The sequence below is a fragment of the Vigna unguiculata genome, chromosome 1 (assembly GCF_004118075.2).
Source record: "Vigna unguiculata cultivar IT97K-499-35 chromosome 1, ASM411807v1, whole genome shotgun sequence".
Taxonomy (NCBI): Eukaryota; Viridiplantae; Streptophyta; class Magnoliopsida; order Fabales; family Fabaceae; genus Vigna; species Vigna unguiculata.
In genome coordinates, this window is record NC_040279.1 from 21,182,747 (window position 1) to 21,189,620 (window position 6,874).

The window sequence follows — 6,874 nt, forward strand, 5'->3', positions numbered from 1 at the left end:
ATCTCGCCCAGGCGAGAGGGGTCTCGCCTAAGCGAGATCCCGCGAATGCTTCTGCTCCACGTTTCGAGCCCTCGCCTAGGCGATGGGGGCTCGCCTGAGCGAGACCCTTCAGCCTGAGCGAGGTGCTGGGCGAGACAGTGCAATGTGGGATGACTTTCTTGGCTTTGTATGGATAATGCATGCTTGATTTTGAGTATTGTGATAAAGGTTTGATATGAATGAGTATGATTGAGTGATACAAGTTATGAATTGTGAATAATGGGGTGGCATGAGTTTCGCATGAGATTGTAATGAAATGGTTGGTATGAAAGAGGCATGATAACGATATGATTTGGAAATCCTTGGTACACGGATGGTATATGATGAGATGAAATGAGTTGGGCTTGGAACATGAAAGACGTTGGCTTTAAACATTGGTACAATTAACGTATACGTGCATGGTGAATATTATGTTGGCTGCGAGATTTTGTTTTGTATGCGTCAGTGCATAATTCCTTGGGGTCTCTAGGTGAGACTTTCAGGGTCGCGCTTCAGTGGTCGGGACGTAATTCCATGACCCCTGTTAGTGGGTGTCCATGGTGGTGCCCCATCTGTATAACTAGGTAAGGATTCAAGGTAAGGACTGCATCCTGACACTCTAAGGAGCCAGTTAGTCTCACTTAGAGCGAACTGACTCTTGTGGTGAGAGTAGCAGGAGGCCTGTAATTCATTAAGGGCTAACCTTGTGGTGAGGTAGATTTGATTCATCGTAACACTTGTAACACATAGCTCGGAGATAAGCAGCTCAGGTTCGAGCAGAGGTATCCACCACAAGTGCAAGCGTCCGCTGAGTCCGACTAAGTTATACGTATCCAGATGAGTCAAGTCGAGTCGTAGTGTATTGAATGAGAGTCATAACATGTTTGGTTGATTATATGGATATGAGATGATGAAAATATATTTGACTGCATGATGAATATGTTGTTGGCTCTAGCTTACCCGTTTGTTCGCGTGGTTGTGATGTATGTGGCTGTTCTTTCTTGCGATGATCATCGACTTGGTTGATGGGAGCAGATGGGCGAAGTTCTCGTGGTCAACAAGGGAATGGTGATTCCACCGCTTAGCCGTCTGGGCTGGATCTTACACTTCTCTTCTTCATGTCTTCTTTAGGGCTATGGCCCCTGTACTCGTTGTCTTTGGATTGAAAACTCTTAGTTAAACTGTTATCCTGCTTTTGTTGGCATCGTGGTGTGCCTGGTTTTGTAGGGGTGATGTTATGAACCCCAGGACTGCATTGTTGATTATCTCTGTATGACGTTTCCTTTAATTTTTTTTGTATTAAATTAAATGGGGCGTTACATTTATGGTATCAGAGCGGTCATTCCTTAGGTCTGTGGACTTGGGTTGTCCGCTTAGTTTTCTCTGTGTATCTCTGAGTGTTTAGTTAAAATTCTTGCCTTTATCGAGCCTAACCAAGTGATTTTCTGTTTGCCAATGGACTATGGCACCTCCTCGTCGAGCTTCTCAGTCATCCCAGGGGGACACACCAGATATCGCCAGAGCCATAGAGGCAATGGTAGCGACTATGGCACAGCAGAGTGTTGCGATGATGCAGCAACATGAGGCATCCATGCAGCGGCAGGCGGCGTCGCTTGAGCAGCAGCAGGCTGTGATGCAGCAGATGGAGGCTGCGAGGATAGCTGCTGAGGATGCTCATCGGCAGCATATGGAGGCCCTCCGCCAGCTGGAGGAGAACAGGGCGGCTGCCCCTGTGTTTGGTCCTGAACCACGACCTACAGTTAAGGAGTGGAGCCTGGAGGACTTTCTGAAACACCACCCGACGAAGTTTGACGGGAAGACCAGTCCTGACGCCGCAGACCAATGGCTGAAGGACCTGGAGCGCATCTATGATGCGAAGATGTGCCCTACAGAGAACAGGTTGGCGTTCTCTGTGTACATGCTCACGGGGGAAGCGGAGCATTGCTGGAGCAGCACCAGATCCATCCTGGAGGAGAGGGATGAGCCCGTGTCATGGGAGATTTTCAGGGAGAGATTCCTATCAGAGTACTTTCCTAACAGCATCCGGTACGCCAAGGAGGTGGAATTCCTCCAGTTGACCCAGGGAGGGAAGACCGTGACCGAGTACGCTGAGAGGTTCAAGCATCTCAGCCGTTTCTATACACTGCCACTAGATGACGAGTGGAAATGCCGTAAGTTTGAGAACTGCCTCAGAGGAGATATTCGCTTGATGGTGGCACCCTTGTCCATCAAGGACTTTGTTGCGCTGGTAGAGAAGGCTAGAGTGATGGAGAAGATGAAACGTGAGGTGGAAGGTCAGCGCCCACAGCAGCCACAGCCGTCGCAGAGGATAGGTGGACCATCTGGGTCCAAGCCCAGGCATGAGGAGCGGAGGAGACCGTATGATAGGCCCCACCATCAGTCTCAGGGGTCTAGGGGTCTTCCTCCTCAGCAGAGTCGAGTGCAGTGTTACACATGTGGAGGACCCCACCCGAGGTACGCTTGTCCGCGTATGGAGGGCTACCGCAGATGCAACAACTGTGGTAAGGAGGGTCACTTTGGGAAGGATTGTCCCACCCTTGCTAGGGCAGCAGCACACCCTCCAGTTTAGACTCCTCACCAGCACCAGCGGAGAGATAGAGGCAACCGGCCTCAGGCGACGGGCAGAGTATATGCCATGACCGGAGCAGAGGCTACAGGTTCAGGTAACCTTGTTATGGGTTATTGTGTGATCTATGGAATGAGATGTTGTGTGCTATATGATTCTGGAGCGACACACTCTTTTGTGTCAAATGCATGTGTGGAATGGTTGGGTCTGCCGGTGCGCAAGCTGCAGTGTGAGCTTGCAGTGTCTACTCCGGCGTCGGGTTTGGTCAGGACGTCGTCCTTGTGTGATAGGCTTCCAGTAGAGGTAGAGGGACGCAGGTACAGGGTGAACTTAATCTGCCTGCCTCTGCAGGAGTTGGAGGTGATCTTGGGGATGAATTGGCTCTCCGCCAATCGCATCCTGATAGATTGTCGAGAGAAGAAGCTGCTTTTTCCCGATGCGGAGGAGCCTGAGTTGATGTCTTCTCAGGGTGTTATGAGGAAACTACAAGACGGTGCGCAGTGCTACATGATCTTCACACATATGGGGGTGGAGAGAGGAGAGACGACGTCTGTGATATTAGTTGTCCAGGATTTTGGGGATGTATTCCCGGAGGAGGTCTCAGGATTACCTCCCAATAGAGAAGTGGAGTTCTCTATAGATCTAGTACCAGGGACAGGTCCGGTATCGATGGCTCCATATCGCATGGCTCCGGCAGAGTTGGTAGAGCTCAAGAAACAGATAAAAGATCTGATGGAGAAACAGTTCATCCGGCCCAGCACTTCGCCTTGGGGAGCACCAGTGTTGTTGGTGAAGAAGAAGGACGGGAGTTCACGCCTGTGTGTGGATTACAGGCAGCTGAACAAGATGACGATCAAGAATAGGTATCCACTTCCGAGAATTGGTGACTTGATGGATCAGTTGCATGGATCATCAGTATTCTCGAAGATAGATCTGCGATCGGGTTATCATCAGATTTTGGTAAAGGCTGATGATGTACAGAAGACAGCCTTCAGGTCGAGGTATGGCCACTATGAGTACGTGGTTATGCCGTTTGGTGTGACCAACGCTCCAGCAGTGTTCATGGACTACATGAACAGGATCTTTCGACCCTTCCTAGATAAGTTTGTCGTAGTCTTCATAGACGACATCCTTATCTACTCCCGGACTCAAGAGGAACATGCAGAACACCTGAGGTTGGTGCTTGGTGTTTTGAGAGAGAAGCAGCTGTATGCCAAGTTGTCCAAGTGCGAGTTCTGGATGGATGAGGTTCAGTTTTTGGGGCATGTGATATCAGCCCAGGGGATTGCAGTAGACCCGGCAAAGGTCGAGGCAGTGGTAAAGTGGGAAAGTCCCAAGTCGGCCACAAAGATCAGAAGCTTTGTGGGGTTAGCGGGCTACTATAGGAGATTCATAGAGGGATTCTCCAAGATAGTGGCGCCTCTGACTTTGCTTACCCGGAAGGACCAACCTTTCACTTGGACGGACAGGTGTGAGGAGAGCTTTCAAGAACTAAAGAGGAGATTGACGAGTGCTCCTATATTGGTAATTCCGGATGTGGAGAAACCGTTTGAAGTCTACTGCGACGCGTCTCATCTTGGACTTGGTTGTGTCTTGATGCAAGAGAAGAAGGCAATGGCATATGCTTCACGACAGCTTAAGGTACATGAGCGTAACTATCCCACTCATGATCTGGAGTTAGCGGCCATAGTTTTTGCCTTGAAGATCTGGAGGCACTATCTGTATGGTGCTCAGTTTCGGGTGTTCAGTGACCAAGAGAGTTTAAAGTATTTGTTTGATCAGAAGGAGCTGAACATGAGACAGAGGAGGTGGATGGAATTCCTGAAGGATTATGATTTCGAGCTTCTATATCATCCGGGGAAGGCAAATGTGGTGGCAGATGCTCTGAGTAGGAAGACGGTACATACGGCACATCTCATGATAAAAGAGGTGGAGCTACTAGAGAAGTTCAGAGACATGAGAATACAAGTAGAGTTGGGGTCCGAGTCCATTAGGTGTAGTACCCTTACTATATCTAGTGACTTCTTGGGCTCGATCAGAGAGAGGCAGTTGTTGGATGCTAGTCTGAACAGAGTTAGGAAACAACTTGGATCAGAGGAAGCCAGAGACTTTGCCGTGAGTGATGATGGCATACTGAGGTTTCGAGGCAGAGTATGCGTACCTGATGACGCAGAGGTGAGAAAGTTGATTCTTGAGGAAGGACACAAGAGTCGTCTTAGCTTGCATCCTGGCATGACTAAGATGTACTAGGACCTCAAGGAAACTTTCTGGTGGCAGGAGATGAAGAAGGATGTGGCTCAGTTTGTATCCGCCTGTCTGACGTGTCAGAAGGCGAAGGTGGGGCATTAGAGACCCGGTGACATTCTACAGTCGTTGGAGGTACCGGTGTGGAAATGAGACATCATCTCCATGGACTTCGTGACTCATCTTCCACGGACATTTAGGGGACATGACGCCATCTGGGTGATAGTGGATCGACTGACCAAGAGTGCACACTTTTTGGCGATGAACTTGAGAATGTCTATGGTCAAACTGGCTCAGTTGTACATTAAAGAGATAGTAAGACTTCATGGGGTGCCCTCGAGTATAGTTTCCGACAGAGACCCGCGGTTCACGTCCCGGTTTTGGCAGACGTTACAGAGTGCTATGGGTAGCAAGCTCACCATGAGTTCAGCTTATCACCCTCAGACAAATGGCCAGTCTGAGAGAACGATTCAGTCGTTAGAGGATTTGTTGAGGACTTGCATATTGGATCATTTGGGCGCTTGGGATGAAGTATTACCTTTGATAGAGTTCACCTACAACAACAGCTTTCATGCGAGCATTGGCATGACGCCATACGAGGCTCTTTACGGCAGGAGGTGTAGGACTCCTCTTTGCTGGTATCAGGATGGAGAGGCCGTGTTGGTTGGACCCGAGTTGTAAGAGCAGACCAGCGAGAAGGTGAGGATGGTGAGAGATAGGATGTTGGCTTCGCAGAGTAGGCAGAAGGCCTATGCGGATCGCAAGAGGAGGCCTTTGGAGTTTGCAGCGGGAGATCATGTGTTCTTGAGGGTGACCCGAACCACGGGCGTGGGGAGGGCTCTCCGCTCAAGGAAGCTTTCACCCAAGTTCCTTGGCCCGTATCAGATCACGAGGAGGATTGGGCCAGTAGCTTATGAGATAGCCTTACCCCCGCAGTTGGCAAACCTCCATCCGGTGTTTCATGTGTCACAGCTGAGGAAGTATGTATTTGATCCGGCTCACGTGTTGGAGGCTGAGGATATACAGATCAGGGAAGATCTCACAGTGGAAGTACCACCCATCGCTCTTGAGGATAGCAAGGTTGAGGAACGTCGTGGAAAGACCGTTAGTCTTGTTAAAGTCATCTGGGATCAGAGGACGGGTGACTCGACTTGGGAGTTAGAGGAGGACATGAGAAAATCACATCCACATCTGTTTACCTGGTGAGTCTTCCATTTTCAAGGACGAAAATTTTTGTTGTTGGAGGGAATGTAAGGCCCATTTAAAATCTTTTAACTTTTCTGCCCTAAAGTTAGTGGGATGCCCTTGTAAGTGGGCCTAAGGCCGGCCCAACGTATAAGGTCCTAAGGTCTGCCCTAATTCCACTCTCACTTTCACTCTCACAGAAACGCAGCAGTCGCCAATCCTTTCTCCCTCTCACAAAGAGCTCTGCTAGGGTTAGGTTTTTTGCCATCTTCAAGCTAGCTCGAAGCTGTGCTCTACTCCATGTAAGTACTGTGCTAGCCTTTTTCGTCTCCATTGTTCCTTTCGTTCATTTCACAGCTAGGGTCCCAAGTAACCCATATCGTGTTTCTGTTTCGCTGTCTTTTCAGTTCTTCGTTCGCTCCTTGAGTTGTTGTGCTCGTGCGTTCGGCATCGAGGGCGTGTTGGGTTGTTTTGCTAGCTTATTCCAGGTAAGGGAAGCTAGAACTTCTTTTATGGTGTGATTTGACTTGTGTCCTTGTAGTTCGTTGATTTATTGAGGTTGTGTGCTGCCATGAGTGACTGTACTGGTTGGAATATCTGTTTGGTATATGGGTACGCATTTGTGCAAGTGCAAACAGTGGCGAGGACTGTTAAACTCGCCTAAGCGGGCATGTCTCGCCTAGGCGAGGTTAACAGGGGCTCGCCTAGATATTTTGCCACGAAGGGTCGCCCAGGCGACCCACTGTGTTTTTTGAGCGAGCGAGCATCTCGCCCAGGCGAGAGGGGTCTCGCCTAAGCGAGATCCCGCGAATGCTTCTGCTCCACGTTTCGAGCCCTCGC